Source organism: Camellia sinensis, chromosome 15, assembly GCF_055761805.1.
Source record: "Camellia sinensis isolate YWXY chromosome 15, ASM5576180v1, whole genome shotgun sequence".
NCBI lineage: Eukaryota > Viridiplantae > Streptophyta > Magnoliopsida > Ericales > Theaceae > Camellia > Camellia sinensis.
Genome location: NC_138975.1, coordinates 124,805,349 through 124,826,996, shown reverse-complemented (window position 1 = coordinate 124,826,996; position 21,648 = coordinate 124,805,349). Strand labels below are relative to the sequence as shown.

Here is a 21,648-nt window from a genome sequence, read left to right as displayed (position 1 = left end):
TGCTAAAGGCCTCGAAATTGGAGGCGCGAATTTGCCTCGAAAAGTTGTTTTGTCTGTTTGTTTTTTTTTTTTTTTTGCTTTTTCTTTCTATGTTGGTTTGGTTTTGTTTTTGGTTTTTTTTTTTTTTTTGGAAAGGTTTTTATGTGTATCTTAAAACCTAAACCCTAATAAAAAAATAAATAAATTAGCACAGCCTAACAAATAAAAAAAAAAAAACCAATATAGCCCAACAAATAGAAAAAAAAAAAACAATTGGGTTAGATTGATTCGGTGATAAAATTGACTGATCAGTTAGACTGCTGGTTAAAATTTGTTAATTTTATATAATTTTGTACGAGTCCTTACTATATTTTTATTTCAAATAAGAAAGACTTAGAAGAAAAAAAACTTAAATCTTAAATCCTAAACTCTAAACCCACCCCTACACATAACCATCTTTTAAAAATAAATAAATAAAATTACAACTGCCCAATAAATAAATAAATAAATAAAAACAACAAAACTAACACGACCCAACAAATAAAAAAATAATAATAATAAAAAAACAAAAACAAAACCAACACAGTTTGAAAAAAAAAAAAAAAAAAGACCGATTCGAGCCACATTCGAGGCCTCAATCTTTTTCCATGATATACACCCTCAGAAGGTATACCATATGTACCCTTATTACGTATTTTGTACTAAATGTTACATATTTTTTCCGGTAGAGCTATGATAATTTGTGATTTAAAAATAAAATTACGTATTTTGTGATAATATTACTTATTTTTTTAGAAAGTGTTTGTATAAAAAATATTTATTATTAATACAAAAATACGTAACATTACCACATATGTGTAATTTCATACCCCTATTTATGTAATTTTGTTTTTTAATTATGATCAATTTTTTTTTAATTATATTATTATTTTAAATATGATTTATGAGATCTTTGACTATGTTTCATATAGAATTTAAATATAATTTTTTTGGTGGGGGGGGAGGGGGCCACTTCCCATTGGCCATGTGGTTTTCAATATAAAGATCAGTCTCGTTTGGAAATTCGTCATTTTAATTAATTTTTTATTTTTTACAAAATTATATGAAAAAAAAAAGTGATGTAATAACTTGTTTTTACTTTTAAATATTTTAACCAAAAGGCCACTCCCCAAACGGAGTCCGGATCATCTGTTACACTTTCCTACGGTGTCGTTTTGGACCTTTTTATTTTATTTTATTTTCTTATTTTTCTTTTCAGCCTCATTTGAGATTTTGAACCCTAACCCCTCTTTAGAGAGGCAAATAGAGAGGCGGCGAACAGAGATTGGAAAAGGCCTCTGGGGGGATAAAGAATCCCAGAGTGAAGACTTTTTGTGCAGAGACTAGGAAAATTGAGCTCATCACCTTGTTTGAGTGTGCTGATGATAATGAAGCAACAGAGGCCAAGAAAATTGGAAAGAAAATTTTGATGATGACCATGAAATTTTCCTTGGCAATGGCAGCCATACTCAGCAGGTGCAACACATTGATGCCGCCTACATCCCCCTATCTGTTCGTCTCTCACCGCTTCCCCTCGCCTCACCGTCGTCCCTCCTCGCCTAGAGGCCTCTTCCAATCTCCAGAGGCAATGTTTTTTTTATTTTTTTATTTTTTTCTTCCTGAAACATAAAAAGAAGAAGAAAAAGGGGCTTTTATTGTGGATTTATTGGGTTAGATTTGTTGTGGATTTATTGGGCTTTTGTCTGTGCAACTTAGGGGAAAGTTTTCAAGTTCCCTAAGTTCAGCAATTTGTATTGGAAACATATCTTGCTTTATAGAAATGGTGGTAACCAGGATTTTGTGCTGATTGTCCCTATATTCAATAGTCAACAGCAAATAAATTTTATTGTGATTTGGTGGTACTTAATTTATTTATTTTTTCATCTCTTCAATTGCAGTTCATCACTCTATTATACCATAAAATTTGTTGTCACTACTTAATGCTTCTTTTGTTCTTTTTACTTATATTGGTAAATTCAATTGCATGACTTTTTTGCTTATTGTTTCCCTTCGAAGAACGTTGCATAGTATGCTTAAGATTGCTGTGGAAGTTGATGAATTAATGACTCCAGGACATAAATAATTTCCTCGTGCATCAGATAAAGATCTGACTATCTGAAAGTCAGTGCTAATTTTGTGTTTTAACATCATTTTGATTCTTGCATCATCACATTTCTAAAACACCGTATTGTGCTTATTTTTACTCATGTGCTTAACAGATTGCCTCTCATCAAATTTCATGTGTTTTATCTCTACAGAAAGTGAATAAATTCACTCTTGACGGAAAAGAGCCAAGGGAAAGTTAAGTCAATGAACCCAAAGATAATCTATTAGATTGACACCCATCAATGGATAATAGATGAGATTATATATGTTGTATAGGTATTTCTACTTTTTTATATGATTGCCATTACTTATTGTTTTTTATGGTATGTTGCAGCTAGTGGAACAAAACAATGTTGTTCATGAGTTGGACAACTATGGTTGGAAACAGAAACTGGGGATGCCATTTGATTTAGAACAAGACAATGCCATTTTGTTTCCTTTTTTTGGTGTTGAATGGTATTCATGGATGTAATTTTATTTACTTAGTTGTTAGACAAGATCATACTGAAATTTGTTTGATTAAGTTGTGGTAGTGATCAATTTTGTTATTCTCGTATTTGGAAAATGTAGAAGTCATTGAAAATTATTTGTCTTGGTAATGCTAATAAATGAAATTAATATTTTCATTCCAAATGGATTATTGTATTTGTCATTTGTTAATGTTAGAGTTTAATTGTTAGTTAAATGAATACAAAATTTCCAGTTGAATGGATAAACTTTGCCAATATATGGTTTGTTGCATGTTTAAAGGAGAGAAAAAAGAGTTGGTTGCTTCAAAGGACAACATATCATTTTATTCAATCAACATGGTCATTGCGAATGTTAATCTAACTAGAACATTCATATTAATTTTAATAAATCATTCATTTTGATCCAATTTGATTGTGATCAATCCAGGAGGAGATCAAGTAAACCAAACCCACCCATGATTGGGAAGAGATCAAAGAATCCACTTGAATCATACACCCCATGCTTTCTATCGAATTCCCTACTTGTACAAATGCAAAACAAAATGTGCAACAGTTCAGGCCAACCCCAAACCAACAAAGTTATTGTCAACATCACTAGCATTCATAACAAAAACAAAAAAGAACCAACCAGTCATAAAAAAAATAAAATAAAAATAAAAAATGCATTTGCTCACATTAAATTCCATGAACTCTCAAAAATTGCACATTCATAAAGAACTTCATCCCTCTATCTCCAAAAGCCTCTTGAAAAGAAATGCTACCATAATGTGACATCTCTTCCTCTCTGTTATGGTGTGCTTCATTTACCTTCCCATGCATAGCCTCCCATGAATTTCATCATGTGACATCTCAACTTCTTCATATCTGATTGTTGGAGAGGTTTCGGCATGAACTCCTGAGCTCCTTCTACCAAACATCTGTTCATGTCAACAAAATTGAAGTGAATTAATACATGGGCAACTTATAGAAAAAGACAAATTAAAATTAATAACTAATAAGTGTGCTAAAATAGGATGAGTGTAAGAGTGAGTGATTACTTCTTGATTCGAGTCGGGACATTCTCAGATGACACTATCACTACTGGTATCTCTTTCAAGTTCGATGATTCCTGTCATCCAGGAAAAAAAATAAAAAAAAAGATTTTTACTTGGAAAATCATAGGTTCTAAGCATTGTAACATACTTACAGATGCTTAATCAATGTGAGTTGTTGATTAATTATATAGCGACTCCGATTTTGACCCGTCACTTGTTGTATTCTAGACTTGGGTTTGTATGGTTTTGAATGGTGATTCATGTCTTGTTTCCCTTGTCTCTCCTCTAGTTTGGTTATTGGATTGTAGTTGTGCGTTTGGAACAAGTTGGTTGCTTGTTTTTTACAAAGCTTTGTTGCCCAGATTTTTGCTCCTCCGCTCGAGCGGCCATTCTTGTGTTCGAGCTTGCTTTGTAATATTTGCTCATTCGCTCGAGCAACACTTCTTGAGCTCGAGCAGGCTTTGCAAACTCTCAGTACTTTACAGGTCTACAAAACTACTAGGAGAGTGTTTTCTACGCTCGAGTGGTGTTTCCTACGCTAGAGCAGGTGGGCGCTCGAGCGGCCTTTCCTGCACCTCGAGCGTTGGGTTGTTGTCTGCAAAACTTCTGGTTGTGTGTTTTCTACTCTCGAGTGGCAAATTCTTGAGCTTGAGCAGTGAGCGTTCATTGTGTCTTGGCACTCGAGCGGCCTTTCTTGCGCTCAAGTGGAACAACTTATTGTGCTTGACGCTCGAGCATCAAATCTCCTGCTCCAGCGGACTGTCCGTATATCAGATCGCGAAAGCGACATTTTATATCACTTTTTCATTCTTCTCTCTCCAAAACTTTCTAAAAACCTAGATCTTGACCCTCTCTCTCTAAAACACACACACACACACACACACACACACACACACTCTCTTTCTCTCTCTCTACATTTTGACCTAGATCCTTTGGGTTCTCTATCCTAGTGCCTTTGAGAAAAAGGTAGAGCATCTCTAGATCTTCGTTTGGATCTGAACAAAGTTGGGTTTGAGCATCCTTGGAGTTTCACCTTTTCTTTACTTGTTCATCTAACTTGAGGTAGGAATTTTTTACACTTTAATATAGTTTTTAACTTAGCTATTTGTTGTTGTGTAACAGTGGTGGGATTTGGGGATAATGTGAACAAACCTAGAGTTTGAGTGTAAAATAGAAAGAGGGGTGTTGATAAATGAGGGATAAATGATTGTGGGGTTTGAAAATGATGTTGTATGGAATCAAAATAGGCGATTTTGCTACTTGGTTGATATTTGAGAAAAAAAGGGGTTTGCCCTAAAATGATCAAAATATTCATTTTGTCTAAGTAAATGAAATTGATGTTGTGAGCATGAAATTGAACAAGTTTTGAAATAAATAGTGAATTTGAGTAGATGATACGCCTTATCTTTGGAAATTTTGAATAAATTATCTGTCTTGAGATTATATATCTGTTTAGAAATAATTGTTTTGGGCTATCGGTGAAGGATAGCTATGATTGTTGTAGAAATTGCATGATGATTAGGTGAATAAAAACTAATCCATGGTTGGTTATCATTGAATATGATCATGCTGTAAATACATTGTATATGTATGATTGTTTGGGAGGAGAAAGGGGATGTACTCCATGTATGATTATGTGTTTAAATAGATTGTATATGTATGATTGTTTGAGAGGAGAAAAGGGATGGACTCCACTGTTTGGGAGGAGAAATGGGATGGACTCCATTATAATTAAGTTGGCCAGAGTGTCCTGGGTAAAAGTCTCGAAATTTATACATGGGTGTTGATCCCGCGGATGAAATTTTCGTAAAATGACAGATTGAAGTGTTTGTGTGTTGATGGTATGATTGTAGAACCAATGAGTTGTAGTCTCATTTGGGTTATTGAAAAATAATGAAATTGGCTCACGTATTGAAATGAATTGAAGGCAAATAAAATGAAATATAGATGTGGTATTCTATGACTATATAAAATGTGAATGTTTTATCCCTGGCATTGTATATGCACCTTGCACTCATATCTTTGTTAAATCTCATATATTATGTTAGTTTATTCCTGCTAGGCTGTGGCTCACCCTATTTGGAAAAAAATATTTTCAGGTGACGATGGCATGCCTCCACCAAGGCAATAGCATTGGAGGGACTTTTGGAAAGCAAGAGCTTCTTTGTTTTGTTTCACTTTTTGTATAGTCTAGGGCTTAAATTGTATGAGCTAGTCTCATTTTTGTTGTAACCAAGCCAAGGCTTGTAAAGGTGTAAACCTATAGGATATTTATTTATGTTAAACTCTTTTGTACTATTAACTTTATGAAATGAAAGAATGCTACACTCTGATTCATGTAGTTATTTATTTATATTTTGGTTGAATCTATGGTTATATTCTAGGGCGTTACAAATTGGTGAATGTTTAAGAGGGGTTATATTATTATATTATCTTGACTTTTTTAAGAAGCTCATACCCTGACATTTTAGGCATACAATAATCGGTAATTATCAAATTTACTTTGGAGTCCTGCAAAAAATGTCAATGTCAGATACACTCAACATCTTCTCCAAGATACATGTTATGTTGACAATTAATTTCTAGTGTACATTGTAGAAAATTATAGTGCAAGAACACAGAGTTAATTTGCCTTAAATCATTTTTCACAAGTGGGAATGTTTTCCAAAAAGAACTATTTGAAATGAATGTGGTTTTTGGGAATGAATCTTTTGCCTTGATTTTTCATGTATCCGAGTCTTAAAAACACTCACCTCATCACACATGATGTGCAAAGTTCTAATTAATTATCTTAGCACATCATGTGGGGGAGAGAGAATTGGAGTAACTATTTAGTGTAACAATGCTACAAATTAATCAAATGTCATGTTTTTATGTGATAGCTATGTAGACCTACACAAATAAGTGGTGTTATATTCATTTCTGACATTATGATTCATGACAATCGATAATTTTTTGGATTTGAGATATGGGGACAGAGGATTTCTCTGCGAGATTTTATACCTCCAATGATGCATTTTCTCTCTTAATACTATTGAATATAATTATATGTTAAAGTAGTTTACTAGACATATATATGTTGTAGTAGGTTATGAAGGAATACTTACACTACTGTTGATGGAGTGTTGTCCGTCTCCTAGGCCCAGAAATTCCAAGGCCCTTTGCCCATTCTCTGTTGTAGTCACTGCATTACAATCATAACCATATTCTATATCAAAGGCAAACAAAGCTATTAAAATCCACAACAACTATACGCTGAAATGTAACCAGGGAATTGACTTAGCATGGATCAAAATGAATAGAAAACTAAAATTGAAGAGTTAAAGGTGAGTGATTGAGTCTACTAATTCCCCATATAAAGTTATTTATGAATTGAAAGATATATTGCAATAGCGGAAGATTTCACCATGTTTAGTTCTACAAAATTAAGTCTATATTTTGTTTTTCGTGTTTTTTTTTAAAGTAAAATTTTTAAATATTTTGTACAATATTTTTTTAAAAAAATTATTTTAGATATACCTAATCAAAATATACTTAACATATATAATATTTGTGAATTTTTTTATAAAAAAAATTCACCAAATACAAAAAAACATAAAAAAATACAAAAATTTAATACATTTTTATATTTTATTATATTCAATGAATTTTTTATTTTTTTTTTATACAAATTGTTTTACTTTTTAAGTATGTTAAGATTAAGTAAATCTAAAATTTTAAAAAAAATTGATTAAAATATTTTAAAAAGTCATTACAAATATAAAAATATGAATTGAAAATTTAAAAAAATTATTTCCAAAAACTGAAAACCGAAGACCAGACCTTTTGAGGCTTTTGGCATGTGAGGTTGGAGCTATTTTACTCACAGAAAGATAAAATATGTTAGAAAGTTAATAAGACAAAATATCATATCTAAACCATAATCATTTTTTTTTCCTCAAAAAAATTTAAAAAGTCAAAAAACTCATCCCAAACGAGAATTTTTATTAAAATAACTCAAAAATTAAAATGTCAAAAATCAACTCATTAAAAATTTAAAAAAATTAAAAAGTCAAAAAGCCAACTTATCACCCGAACGAAGGGTCAATAAGCAAATCCTTTTTTATTTCTCTAGAGTTATTGGCTTGAGCCCAGTTTGATCTATTGGGTTTGAAGGACCATTACTGTTAATAATGATAGAAAACTTTGCGGAACATAAACTAAAAACCATTAAGGATTCAATTCTATACATGAAAACTATATGAATTTCAACTATACAAAATAAGTGTATAAGTACCTTGATCCGTGATAGTATGAAAACCTCTTTTGAAAAAGAGAAACCTTGAATAGAAGACCTTGATCTTCAAGTTCTTTATTTGTCTAAGATCTTTAAACCACTTTTCTCTCTCTCTCTCTAGGCGATGGGAGCCTTCTTGTGGTGACAACTTGAGTTTTGTAATAGAGAGTGTGGTTTGAGACCTTACACTATTTATACTAATATTCTTTTCATCAAAGAATCCATTCATTCAATAAACTTCATTAAATAGATTAATGTATCTTTTACATTCACGATACATAATGCATCTTCTATATTAATGAACTCATTAGATAGATTAATGGATCTTCGACATTCATAATTGATACATAATGCATCTCTAAGATTCATTCATAATGAATCTATCACATTCAATGAATTGACACTATCTCCATTAGTCTTCTACACATTATGTATATATAGGTGCATTCATCAATGATTAGTCACTATCTAATTGATGTACATGTATCGTGCTTAATGAGATAAATCTAGTATAATCATGTATAAGTCACATTAAGCCATATTTAGGAAAAATTCTTACAATCTCTTACTTGGCTTGCATGATTATATTATGTCACTAGATTATCATAATATGACCAACGTTCTCTCACTAGAAGATTACACCATCACCATTAGATTCTGTTCAATAAAATTATTAGCACCAAATCATTGTAGTCAGTGATTTACACATTGATCAAGATTGTACAATGGTTATAGTGTTAATATTTTCCATCAACATGAATAAGCGAATCTTAAATCACAGAGATGACATTAGCATCATAACGGTGATTAATGCTAATTCATCTATAACAGTTCCGTTGTTTATATCTTCTTCTAAGTTGTGCACAAGTATGAAGAATGAAAACAACAAACATAAGCATTACTAACATAAGATGATTATAACTAGGGCTGCAAATGAACCGAGCTGTTCATGAACAGCTCGAAGCTCGGCTCGTTAACTGCTCGTTTAAGCTCGTTCAATTACCAAACGAGTCGAGCTCGAGCTTTGTTACCAAGATCGATTATTAAACGAGTCGAGCTCGAGCTAATATGAGCTCGACTCGATTAGGCTCGACTCGATTATATTATATTATTATATCATATTATATATTAGTTACAAAAAAAAAAAAAAATTGACAATATTAATGATAACCAGTTTCCAAGTCATCAATAAGTAATAAAGTCTCCAAGTCATTAAGAAATAATAAACAAATAATAAAGCATTGTCCAGCAAAAAGTAAGAGAATGGAAAACAATTTATAATGGGTGAGATTCCTTCAAGTTTCCTTCTCATTCGATGTGGGATAGCCACTGAACAAACTTCACCAAAAAAAAAAAAAAAAAATTAGAATTGTAAATGACGTGTCCCAGGTTTGGGATGGTTCAAGTATCCCACATCGCTTCTTTTTCAAAATCAAAAGGGACAAGGGCTCTATATAAGTGGAGAAAGCTAGGCCAACCTTTGCTTCTGCAGTTCAAGTGACTGTTATTTACAAAGTCGAGCCACACGAGCCGAGCTTGAGTTTTGCTTTAGTCTCACGAGTCGGGCTCGAGCTTAGTAATGTTGAGCTCGATTCGAGCTCGGCTCGAGCTCGAACACTTGAAAATTTATTCGAGCCGAGCTTAAACACAACGATGCTCGACTCGGCTCGGCTCGTTTGCAGCCCTAATTATAACATAACATTTATCATGAACATAATACACTCATTTCAAGTCTAAACATGATAAACTTTCTACTAAGCCCATGCACGCAACATGTTTATGAAAGAGCTTAGGTGTGAGACCGTTACTTAAATGATCTGCTAATATGAGCGTAGTGCCAATATGAGAGATGGAAATAGTCTGATTCAGTACCCTTTCTTTAACAACTAGATACTTGATATCAATATGCTTTGATCCTCCTAAAGTTTTGTTATTACTGGAGAACTGAACAGGAGCATCATTATCACAGTAAATCTATAAGGGCCTCGAAATTGAATCGACAAGTTGTAATCCAGATATGAAATTCTTTAGCCATACTGCATGACATGTGGTTTCATAACATGCTATGAACTCTACCTCCATAGTAGAAGGGGCTGTCAGAGACTGTTTATGACTCTTCCATGAAATGGGTCCATTAGCAAGCATAGAAATGTACCAAGAAGTAGACTTTAGAGTGTCTTTACATCCAGCATAATCAGCATCTAAATAACGAATTACTTCAAGGCTGTCTGTTCTTTGATAAGTGAGCATGCAATCCTTAGTGTCTTGTAAATATCGCAACACTTTCTTAACTGCTTTCCAATGATCAAGTCTGGGATTGCTTTAGTATCAACCAAGCATACCAACTACAAATGCTATGTCAGGATGTGTACAAACTTGAGCATACATAATGCTCTCAACTATAGAGGCATAAGGAATTCTTTCATTTTTTCCCTTTCTAAATTATTTCTAGGATACTGAAATTCACTAAATTTATCACCTTTAACTATAAGGGCAACATTATTTGAACAGTTCTGCATGTTGAACCTTTTAAGAACCTTTTTGATATAGGTTCTTTGGGACAATCCTAAAATACTGTGAGACCTATCTCGATGAATTTCTATCCCAATAACAAAAGAGGCTTCACCAAGATCTTTCATTTCAAAATTCCTCGTAAGGAATTGCTTTGTCTCATGTATCATTCCCAAATTATTGCTAGCAAACAATATATCATCAACATACAAGGCTATAATGCATATATTGCTTTCACTGATTTTAAGGTAGACACATTGATCAACCACATTATCCTTAAAATGAACTTTGGTGAAAACTTCATGAAATTTAAGATACCATTGTTGAGATGTCTACTTTAGACCATATATGGATTTTTTAAGCCTACAAACCATATTTTCCTTGCTTTCATCCTGAAAACCTTCAGGTTGGTCCATGTAGACCACTTCATGCAAGTCACTATTTAAAAAGACTGTTTTAACGTCCATTTGATGTAACTCTAAATTATAATGAGCTACTAAGGCCATGACTATTCTTAAGGAATCCTTATTAGAAACAGGAAAATAAGTTTCCTTATAGTCCATCCCTTCTCTTTGAGTGTATCCTTTAGCAACTAATCTAGCCTTGTATCTTTCAATATTGCCTTTAGGATCACCATTGGTTTTAAAAACCCATTTGCATCCAACAGTTTTGGCTCCCTTAGGCAATTCTACAAGATCCCAGACATTGTGTCTTTCATGGAATTTAACTCGCCTTTCAAGGCATTTAACCATTAAGTTGCGTTTCATTTTTCATGGTTTGGGCATAAGAAACAAGATTGTTCTCTAAGCCTATATCACACTCATTTAGGTAAACCTCATAGTTATCTGATATGGCTAGTTTATTTTCTCTTTGTGATCTGCGTAAAGGTTGTTCTGTAACTGGGACAACTTCTTTTTCAATGTGACAAATCTCTTGAGTAGCAACATTATCCATAATAGGTTCAGGCACTTCATTTTCTTGGATAATCGTGGAAGGCATAAAAGCACGATTTTCCTCTAAAGAAACATTTTTGAGATTCATACTTCCACTAATGGTTTCATCCTCTAAGAACACAACATTTCTAGTTTCAACAATTCTTGTGCTATGAGTGCGACAATAGAATCTAAAACCATTTGATCTCTCAGGATATCCAATGAAATAACAGCTTATAGTTCTAGGGTCTAATTTCTTTATTTGTGGGTTAAAATTTTTTGCTTTAGTAGGACAACCCCATACACATAATTAATTCAAATTAGGTTTCTTACCAACCCATAACTCATAAGGAGTTACAGGCACAACCTTACTAGGAATCCTGTTAAGAACATGTACAACAGTTTTTAAAGCTTTACCCCACAAGTAATCTGGCAAAGAAAAGTTACTCATCATGCTTCTCATCATATCCAAAAGAGTACAGTTTCGTTGCTCAGCTACACCATTTTGCTTAGGTGTACCGGCATTGTGTAGTTAGCAATGTTAAGTTTTTATTCTTGGCAATCCCGTTTGACAAAACTCCTTTGAGTTGTAATATTGCGATCTCGGGTTTGTCCCCTTTATGTGCAGTGTTCCGGTCTTAGGTTCCGTGGAGTTGGTGGTAGTATGTCCTGTTGTCATCCTTTAAATCCCGTATGTCTGAGTTTCAGGATGTGTTGGGCATGTTTTGAATAGGCTGGTTGAGCCTTAATCCCTTTCCCTTGTTGCCCAGAGTTTTGGCGGTACGCTCGAGCGGGTACCTTTGCGCTCGAGCGGAGGTGGATTTTTGGTTGTATGCTCGAGCGGACCATATCACGCTCGAGCGGATTTTTCACACTTCCAGTATCAGTGCCTCTGCAAAACTTCTGCAGATGTATTTTTCACACTCGAGCGGGTCACGCTCGAGCGGATCTGTTGGAGCTCGAGCGGGGTGTTCACTGTCTGCGAAAGTTCTGAGAGGGGGTAGTCTACGCTCAAGCGAACTGGTCTTCGCACTCGAGCGGATACATTTTGTTCTTGTGTCTTGGCGCTCGAGCGGGCATTATTGCGCTCGAGCGGTTCCAGTTTTTGTGCTTGACGCTCGAGCGTTCTATTCTTTGCTCGAGCGGATCATGCGTATATCAGTTGGCAGCTGTGCATTTTTGAATCACATTTTTCAACATCATTTCTCTTTCTTACTTTTTCGAAAAAGCCATTTGAGAGCTCCTCTCTCTAAAACCATAACTTCTCTCTAAGTATTGATCTAGCTAGGGCGTTTTCCTCACCTTTGGTCTTTACAAAAGTTGGGTTGATCATCGAGGGCTTTCCTTTGATCCGATAATTTCGAGTTTTGGAGCACGTGGAGTTCCGTCATCTTCTTCCCTTGAGCTCCGAATTTGAGGTAGGGATTCCTACTCACTATTATGGTATTCGACATAGATTATTGGTATTTTTGATAAAGTGTTGAAATTGGTTGGTTTTGGGACTTAGGGTTTCAAAATGGTATAAACGAGGGTTTGTTATTTTGATTCTTAAACATGTATTTTGGGTCTCAAAATGATGATTTGAGTTTTGGTTGTTGATATTTGAACCTATGGTTAATATTGAGACTTGGGGGGAGAAAGCCCTAATTTGTGTATTAATTTATTGATATACTTAAATTTGGGATGGTTATGGATTTGTGAAATTGAAGTGAATATAATGAAATTGGCTCATTATTAGATAGATTAGTGGAGTTGGATTTAATTATTGCTCACTATTGAAGATGTTGATAATTGTATCTGTTAGAGCTTTTATTATCTGTTTAGAAATAATTGCTTGGGCTACCGGTGGAGGGTGGTTTCGATTGTTATAGACAATGCATGAGGATTAGGCAAACTAAAACTAATCGAATGGACGTGTCATAGAGTATGACTGTTGAATGAATACATTAACTTTATGTATTGATTGATTATGTATACTACCAATGTGTATATATATATATATGTTGTTTTGTATAAACGGTTTATTGGAAGAAAGGGGCTGGACCTCTAAACCAAACGGTTTATTGGAAGAAAGGGGCTGGACCTCTAAACCAGACGGTTTATTGGAAGAAAGGGGCTGGACCTCTAAACCGAACGGTTTGTTGGAAGAAAGGGGCTGTACCTCTAAACCGGAAATTGATACAACTCATATGCTTATCTATTGAAGTGTTGATACAGCTCATATGCTTATCTATTGAAGTGTTGATACAGCTCACATGCTTATCTATTGAAGTATTGATACAACTCACATGCTTATCTATTGAAGTATTGATACAGCTCATATGCTTATCTATTGAAGTGTTGATACAGCTCATAGGCTTATCTGCTGAATTGTTGATATAGCTCATATGCTTATCTGTTGATTTGTTGGTATGGCTCTTAAGCATATCTAATGGGAAATGGGAAATGTTTAACATGAGTTACTGTCTCATCTGGGTTGTTGATTAGGTTCTGAGCCGTAGTTGAATTGTGAATTGGATAAGAAATGGAAAATGAAATGAAACATGAATGTGGTCATGTAACGAAAGTAGTGTATGAATTGGTTGAAGTGAGTTAAATATTTATCAATTGCTAAAGTCTTAGTTGTTGCTCATATTGTGTTTAGCATATTTCTACTGGGTTGTGGCTCACCCTATATGGGACACCATTTTCAGGAATAGGAAGCATGCCACTTCCAAGGGCGTAGTTTGGGAAGCAAGAGGCAGACAGACTGCTTTTGTTGTTTTGCTTTCTTTGATGTATTATATGTAAATTCAAGCCAAGGGCTTAAGATGTATTGAGCTAGTACTCTTCTCTTTTTGTAACCAAGTGTTAACTTGGAAAGCTGTAAGCCCGTAGGGCATTTGTTTGTTAGTAGCTTGTAATATTTCTGTAAGAACTACTCTGATTAATAGAAAGATATTTATTTCTCATACATCATGGCATGTCTAAAATGATGGGCTTTTTTTTGTATTTTTTTTGAGGGCGTAACATGTAATTTTATTCGCATTTTTATTTCAATGAGGCTATGAGTTGTTAGAGGCGAATCCAACCCGAATCATGCTTTGCAGAGAAGTTTGTGATGTTAATGCTTTCAAGATTGCTACTTCGCTGATTATTATGGGGGTCGAGCTGCCTGGTCAGCTCGCGGCCGAAGCAAATTGCAAAATTGCATTGAAAATTGCATGTCCGCCCATGCTCGCTCGAGCCAAGGAATGCTCGCTCTAGCCAAGGAGTTCTCACTTGTAGACACCCCATTTTTGACCGTCCTCAAGGCTTGGACATTATCATTTGAACATGCGATGATTATCCATGCTTGTGTTTGTTTTGAGTTTCGAAAAGTCTTGGCTGCGCACCTTGCCTTAGAATCTCTTAACTTCTCTGTTTTGTGCTTGGTTGCACCAAGAGCTTGTGGATGTGTTCCTGAGGGAAGGGGGGAGCCTGTCGACCAAGTCTCCTGCCCACTGGCCGCCTTGATTTTCAATCGGCCAAATGTGATGGCCGGCCGGCCAATTTGACTGCCGGTCGACCACTTTTATGGCCTGCCGGCCAAATGTGGTTTTCAACAGATATCTCTGTAGACAGCTGGCAGCTGTCATTCCAGGCCATACCCCAGCCCATGCCTGGATGTGGGAGTTCTGAGGAGCTGTAGATTGATACATATCTATATCAATCAAGCTCTCTAAGAGAGAAAGGAAGAGATATACAACTTGGAGCAAAAAATCTCTCTCTCTTTACATTTTCTGCCTCTCTCTCTAAGGTTTAGGGCTTGTTTGTGCTCAAAAGTGCATTTTCTTTGCACTTTTGCATACAAACACCTAGTTCTCTACTCCCTTTATTGAGCTACGGTCCTTGGAGGTGATTTTTGGGGTGATTTAAAGCCTTTTTTTGGTCCAAAAGTTGCTGATTTGCTGCTGTGCTTCAAGGGTTTCAGCAGGAAGAATTGGCCGGCGGGCAGTGTTTGGTGCCGACCGGCAAAACAGGTTTGACCGAGAGCATAAGTTTGTGGCCGGTGACCATTCTCCATGGCCGGTGGTGTCCTCACTCAGCTGGTAGTGTTCCACAACACTTAGAGAAGCAACCTTGGGAGTTGTGAAATTTTCAGAGAAGCAGAACAGTCAAAGCAGAGGCAAACTTGTGCATGGCATTGGATTTCCGAGCAAACCCGAGCATGCGCGCATTGGATCCTCTTCCCGAGGCCTTTACTGCTTTCTTAGCTTAGTTAATTTGCTTAATTAATTAGGTGGTCTGTAATAATTAATTAGCTTGTAGGTTAATTAATTTGTATTATTCTTTTGGTCCCTCCGAGCGAGGGTGAATTTGTAATAAGTGTGGGTGCGTGTGTGCTTGTCTTCCAACCCCCACTTCTTTCTCCCTTTTACTTACCTGCTTTGATGGTTAGTATTAGGACATGTTTACTTTAGCATACCTTATGTTATGCATGCGTGCATCATTCATTAGTCTTGCATGCACCAAGCTCGGCGCATCATGCTAACTGCATAAGTATTTCAAATCTAACTTGAATACGTGCTACTTGTGCATTTTTACATGTCATTTATAGACTAGCCGAGCCTACTCTAGTGACATTCCGTATGCGTTGCATTAGGCATTTAAACATGGACTTGGATCATGCATGATTGCTAACATGTTCTTGTTTTGGCACGGAGTACTAGGTGAGCTCTTTATGCTTTAGCATCTCACATGAGTGTGAACGTTAACATGATAGCATGATTACCATGAGGCTAGATGCTTATGTGATATAAACTGCTTGAATGCTCGTGGGTGAAGGTTGGATTGTTTGAGTTGGGATAACTCATTGAAATCCGTATTTTAGCCTACTTGTGAGTAGCAAATTCCAAAGCGTTTTCCAAACAAACGGATATGCAATGTTTTGTTCCAATTTAGGCAATTTGGTCTATACTTGTTTGCTGCGCGGATAACATAGTAATTCTAGGCTAATAAATGGAATAAGAACACACTACGTTTTCAAAACTGGATATCATGGTTAGTAGAGGCCGATCTTCGGATCGGGTGAGAGGGGGTGCTCATAGCTGACCTTCCCCAATCGTACCCAAGCTCCCGAGCCAAGGCAACTTTGGTGATGACGGACATGTGGCCTTAGGCACCGAGTCAGGGTTTCCTAAATTCCCCCATAAAAAAAAATATTTAGGTGACGACTCTGTATCTGGCAAAGCAGTCCATGTTTGGCACTTCTTTTCTAAAAATCTGTTTTTCTCAAAACGATTTGCCGGATTTGGACTCTTTGGTTCAGATTAAGAACAGTGACAATTTGAGAGTCCTGAACTATAGTAGACCCATAAACGAATAGAACGGGGGGAACGGGACTCGTCCTCCCGGAGCGTTCGGGGACGTCTACATCGCTCAAGCGACAGATTGCGTCCACACAAAAAACCTGAAAGAGTTGATTGCTCGCTCGAGCCAATGATTTGTCTTTCTACATGAAAGTTAAGCTCCTCGCTCGAGCGAGAAAAGCTTCGCTCGAGTGAGCTTCAAAATCCAAATTTCTTAAGGAGTTGATTTTCTTCCAAATCTAGGATTACTTTTGGTTTTCTATAAATGCTTGGTTTTCTTCCAAAGCTAAGTGTACTTCTCCAGATCTTCTTTTTGGATCTTAAGATTTATATCTGGAGATATTTTGTTAGGTTTTCTTTGATGTTTTTATTGAGTATTCAACTCATGGTTTAAAAGAGAGTACATCAAAGGTTTTGTTTGTTATACAAAAGAGAGAGTTGTTCTTCGGTGGATTCTGAAGAATTCGAACCTGAAGCTTCGGTGGATTCTGGAGTGGCTCATTGTAAAGACAATTCCGAGGTAAAGACGGGGTTGGAAGAGACACATAGAGGTTGGTTCAATTAGGCATGGATTCGCTAGGTAATTAAGAGTATACCTGTGTAATTCCTTTAAATCTTCTTAGTGGGTTGTTTTTGTGGTTGTTGCTCGTGGTTTTTTAATCACAGTTGGAGGTGTCCAATTGTGGTTTTTTCACGTAAAATCGTTGTGTTGATTTGTCTTTAATTGTTTGATTGGGATTGTTATATTTTGCTTAAAATTGGTACATAATCACAAATCAACATCTAGGGTTTCTAGATTTATCAAGCAATAATACCATTCTTAGCTAAAAATCAAGCAAAAGCACTTGGATTTTGACCCAACTTAGTGAATCTACCATAATATTCACCGCCTTTATCAGATCTTACACTTTTAATCCGTCTACCAAGTTGATTTTCAACTTCAGCTTTATAGAGTTTGAACATATCTAGTGCTTTTGATTTTTCACAAATAAGATACACATAAGTATACCTAGAAATATCATCAATAAAAGTAATAACACATTTATGTCCAGAAATTGTTGGAATAGTAAGGGAACTACATATATCAGTATGAATTGTGTCTAATAATTCAGTAGTCCTAGTAGCACCCTTTTTCTTTGTCTTTGTGTATTTTCCTTTAATGCAATTCACATAAGTACTAAAATCAGAAAAATCAAGAGAACTTAAAATTCCTTCTTTAATAAGACGTTCCATCATTTCTCTTGATATGTGGCCTAAGAGCTTATGCCACAACATGGATGAATTTTCATTCACTTGCTTTCTCTTTTTATTTACCAAGTCGTTTACATGAAAGAATAAAAGAGATTGTGCATAAGTGGAATCTAAATTCAATGAACAAAGATTACCATATAAAGTACTAGAACCAATCATATGAGAATTGTGGAATAAAGAGACTGTTATTTCCAAACTTAAATTCATAACCACAGGAATCAAGTTGTGAAACAGAAATTAGGTTTCTAGTAAAAACAAGAATACAAACTGTGTTTACTAAATCTAAAATGAAATCAGAGTCTAAAATTAGATGAAGGGTGCCAATAGCCTCAGCGTCCACTTCTATTCCATTCCCAATCGTAATGGTTCGTTCTCCTTTATTTAGTTTCCTACTTGTAAGGTATCCCTGCATGGAATTTGCTATGTGAATACTTGTACCAGTGTCAATCCACCAAGTATTTGGTGGAACATCTACCAAAAAGAATTCATAAGACACAAAGCATTGAGTGTTACCTTTCTTGTCCAACCAACTTTTAAAACTTGGACAGTCGTTTCTTATGTAACTTTTCTTTTGATAGAAATGGCATCGAATCTTATTTTCTTCATTAGCCTTGTGAGTTTCATCATTTGCATTCTTCTTCTTCTTATTTTTGCCTTTCTTGAAAATCTTTTTGGTTGGACCCAAGGTGGTAAGGTGAGCTATATTAGGCTTTTCAGCTTTAAGCCTCTGTTCTTCTTGAACACATATGGCAATTAACTCGCTCATCTTCCACTTATCTTTCTACGTATTATAATTGATCTTGAAAAGACCAAATTGTGCAAGAAGAGAAGTCATAATGAAATGAACAAGAAAACCTTTAGAAATTTTCATGTCCATTCCTTTTAATTGAGAGGCCATGTCATTCATCTTTAAGATATGTTCACGAACACCACTCAAACCATCATATTTCATTGTCATCATTTTAACCATGAGAGTATTAGCAAGGGATTTGGAAGTTCCAATGAATTGTTCTTCAATAGATTTCATATAGCTCACTGCACTTTCAGAAACAGGGATTGCTCCTTGAATTGCAAGCGTAATTGAGCCTTTCATAATCATTAGACTTAAGCAATTAAAGCATTCCCATTTTTCATATAAATCTATGTGTTCCTTAGAACTTGTATCGTTGGGCTTTGTAGGTGCTGGCTCTCTTAATGCATAGTCTAAATCCATAATTCCCAAAACAATTCTAATTTGTTCCTTCCATTTCTTAAAATTAGATCCACTCAAAACTTCAATACCAAACAAGTAACTATTAATTGCAGTAGGATTCAATGCTGCAAACACATAATCTCCATTACATAATATAATCAAGAAAACTATTTTTCACATGAATAAAAATAACACAACAAGTTAAATATATCTAACTAGAAAACATAATTAGTTAGATACGAAATCAAGTTATCCTTTCGTTGGGCTGAATAATAATATATTTTAGCAATTCATAAAAGTAAATGAGATGACTAATAAAAACAAACAACATAAAATAAAATAAAATAATTATTAAGACCGCAACAAGTTTATCACCATTGGGCAGAAAAACTTAATGTCTCTTATTTTATTTTATTAACTAAAACACATGAAAAGTTTATCACCGTTGGGCAGAAAAACTTATTGCTATATTTATTATACTAATCATCTCGGTTGTTCAAACATACATAGTGTTGAACCTCTATTGGGCTTATCAACAATGTTTTAACTCATACGATGTGTAACAAAACATTATAAGTGCATAAGACATTTATCTTAATTACCACTTGTTCAATAATTTTCAATTTTTATTTTAATATCAATAGAATAAAAGATTGGCTAAAAATAAAAATAAAATTGGACAAGTGTAAATCAAGGTTATGCACTTGTTACACAAAACATCATCATAAAATGAAATTCATACTTATACGTTTCATGCATCAGAATTGAAACAAAGGCTTTGACACCAATTGATAGAAAACTTTGCGGAACATAAACTAAAAACCATTAATGATTCAATTCTATACATGAAAACTATATGATAGTATGAAAACCTCTTTTGAAAAAGAGAAACCTTGAATAGAAGACCTTAATCTTCAAGTTCTTTATTTGTCTAAGATTTTCAAACCACTTCTCTCTCTCTAGGCGATGAGAGCCTTCTTGTGGTGACAACTTGAGTTTTGTGACGGAGAGTGTGGTTTGGGACCTTACACTATTTATACTAGTATTCTTCCCATCAAAGAATCCATTCATTCAATGAACTTCATTAAAGAGATTAATGTATCTTTTACATTCATGATACATAATGCATTTTATATATTAATGAACTATTAGATAGATTAATGTATCTTCTACATTCATAATAGATACATAATGCATCTCAAAGATTCATTCATAATGAATCTGTCACATTCAATGCATTGACACTATCTCCATTAGTTTTCTATACATTATGTATATATAGGTGCATTCATCAATGATTAGTCACCATCTAATTGATGTACATGTATCTTGCTTAATAAGATGAATCTAGTATAATCATGTATAAGCCACATTAAGCCATATTTAGGAAAAATTCTTACATATAAGCCTTAGCCCTCATTTTTTTTTCTCTCCCCAGATTAGGAGTTAATTGGCCCCGTTTGGGAACTTATCTTTTTAGCCAAAAAGTCAAAAAGTTACCATTTTAGCCAAAAAGTCAACAACTCATACCAAAAAGTCAAAGATTCTCTTTTCTCTCTACTTTTTACACATATTTTTGTAATTAGCCAAAAAGTCATCCCAAACATATAAGTTTTTTTTACTTACCTTTTTAGCCAAATAGCCAAAAAGTTACTAAATTAGCCTGTTCCCAAACGAGGCCAGTCAAAAATAAATAAACAAATTAAAAAAATTAATAAGATAAAATATCATATCCAAATATAATCATTTCATTTATTTATTTATTTATTTTTGTAAAAGTCAGAAAAATTAAAAAATCTAATCCAAATGAACTTTTTAGCACCAAACTAAAAATAGCCACAAAGTCTAACCACTTTCCAAACAAAAAAGACCATCCCATTATAAAACAGATAAAATAGACGCTATCAAATTTTATTTCTTTTATGATTAAAAATTGGATCAATCATTAAAAAAAAAAAAATTAAAAAGACAAAAGAAAAAGAAATGAGCCAAGAAAAACAATCACAAGTGAAAAAAGAAATACCTTTGCATGCAGAGTTGATGAGAAGCCTTTCAATGAGTTTTCTATCAACCAAACTGTCATCAACAGCTAAACATGTGGCCTCTCCTCTTTCTCCATAATAACCTTACTTGATGATGAACAAGCCATTTTCCTTTACTTTCTCTAGAACCAAACACAAACCTTGGAAAAGAAAAACAAAACAGAAACTGCCCCAAAGAAAACAACACACAAAAAGAGCAAAAGAAACATTTCTTTAACAAAAACACGAACCCTTCCACCCACAGAGAGAGAGAGAGAGAGATAATGAGAGGGTACAGACGGGTATGTATATATATATATATATGTAGATGTGTGTATGTGAAGAAGAAAAAAGGGAAAGAGTAAAGAGATCGTAATGAAATCAGGGGTCACAAATATTTCGTGATATTCTCGGGCCATTAGGATACGATTTCAGAGAGATGTTTCTATAACTGACACTTACACCCTTAAGCAAGGAGTTAATACCCCAGAATAAGCCATAACCATT

The 21,648-nt window shown here is 34.6% G+C and overlaps 1 pseudogene across 1 annotated transcript; it reads right to left on the bottom strand.

Moving 5' to 3' along the window:
- Positions 1 to 1,279: 1,279 nt before the first annotated feature.
- LOC114320593 (two-component response regulator ARR17-like) lies at positions 1,280 to 21,269 on the bottom strand (annotated as a pseudogene). The gene is made up of 5 exons (XR_014356698.1): positions 21,144 to 21,269; positions 6,736 to 6,812; positions 6,068 to 6,139; positions 3,632 to 3,702; positions 1,280 to 3,511 (listed from the first exon to the last, which is right to left on the bottom strand). The product of XR_014356698.1 is annotated as a two-component response regulator ARR17-like (transcript).
- Between the last annotated feature and the right edge of the window lie 379 nt (positions 21,270 to 21,648).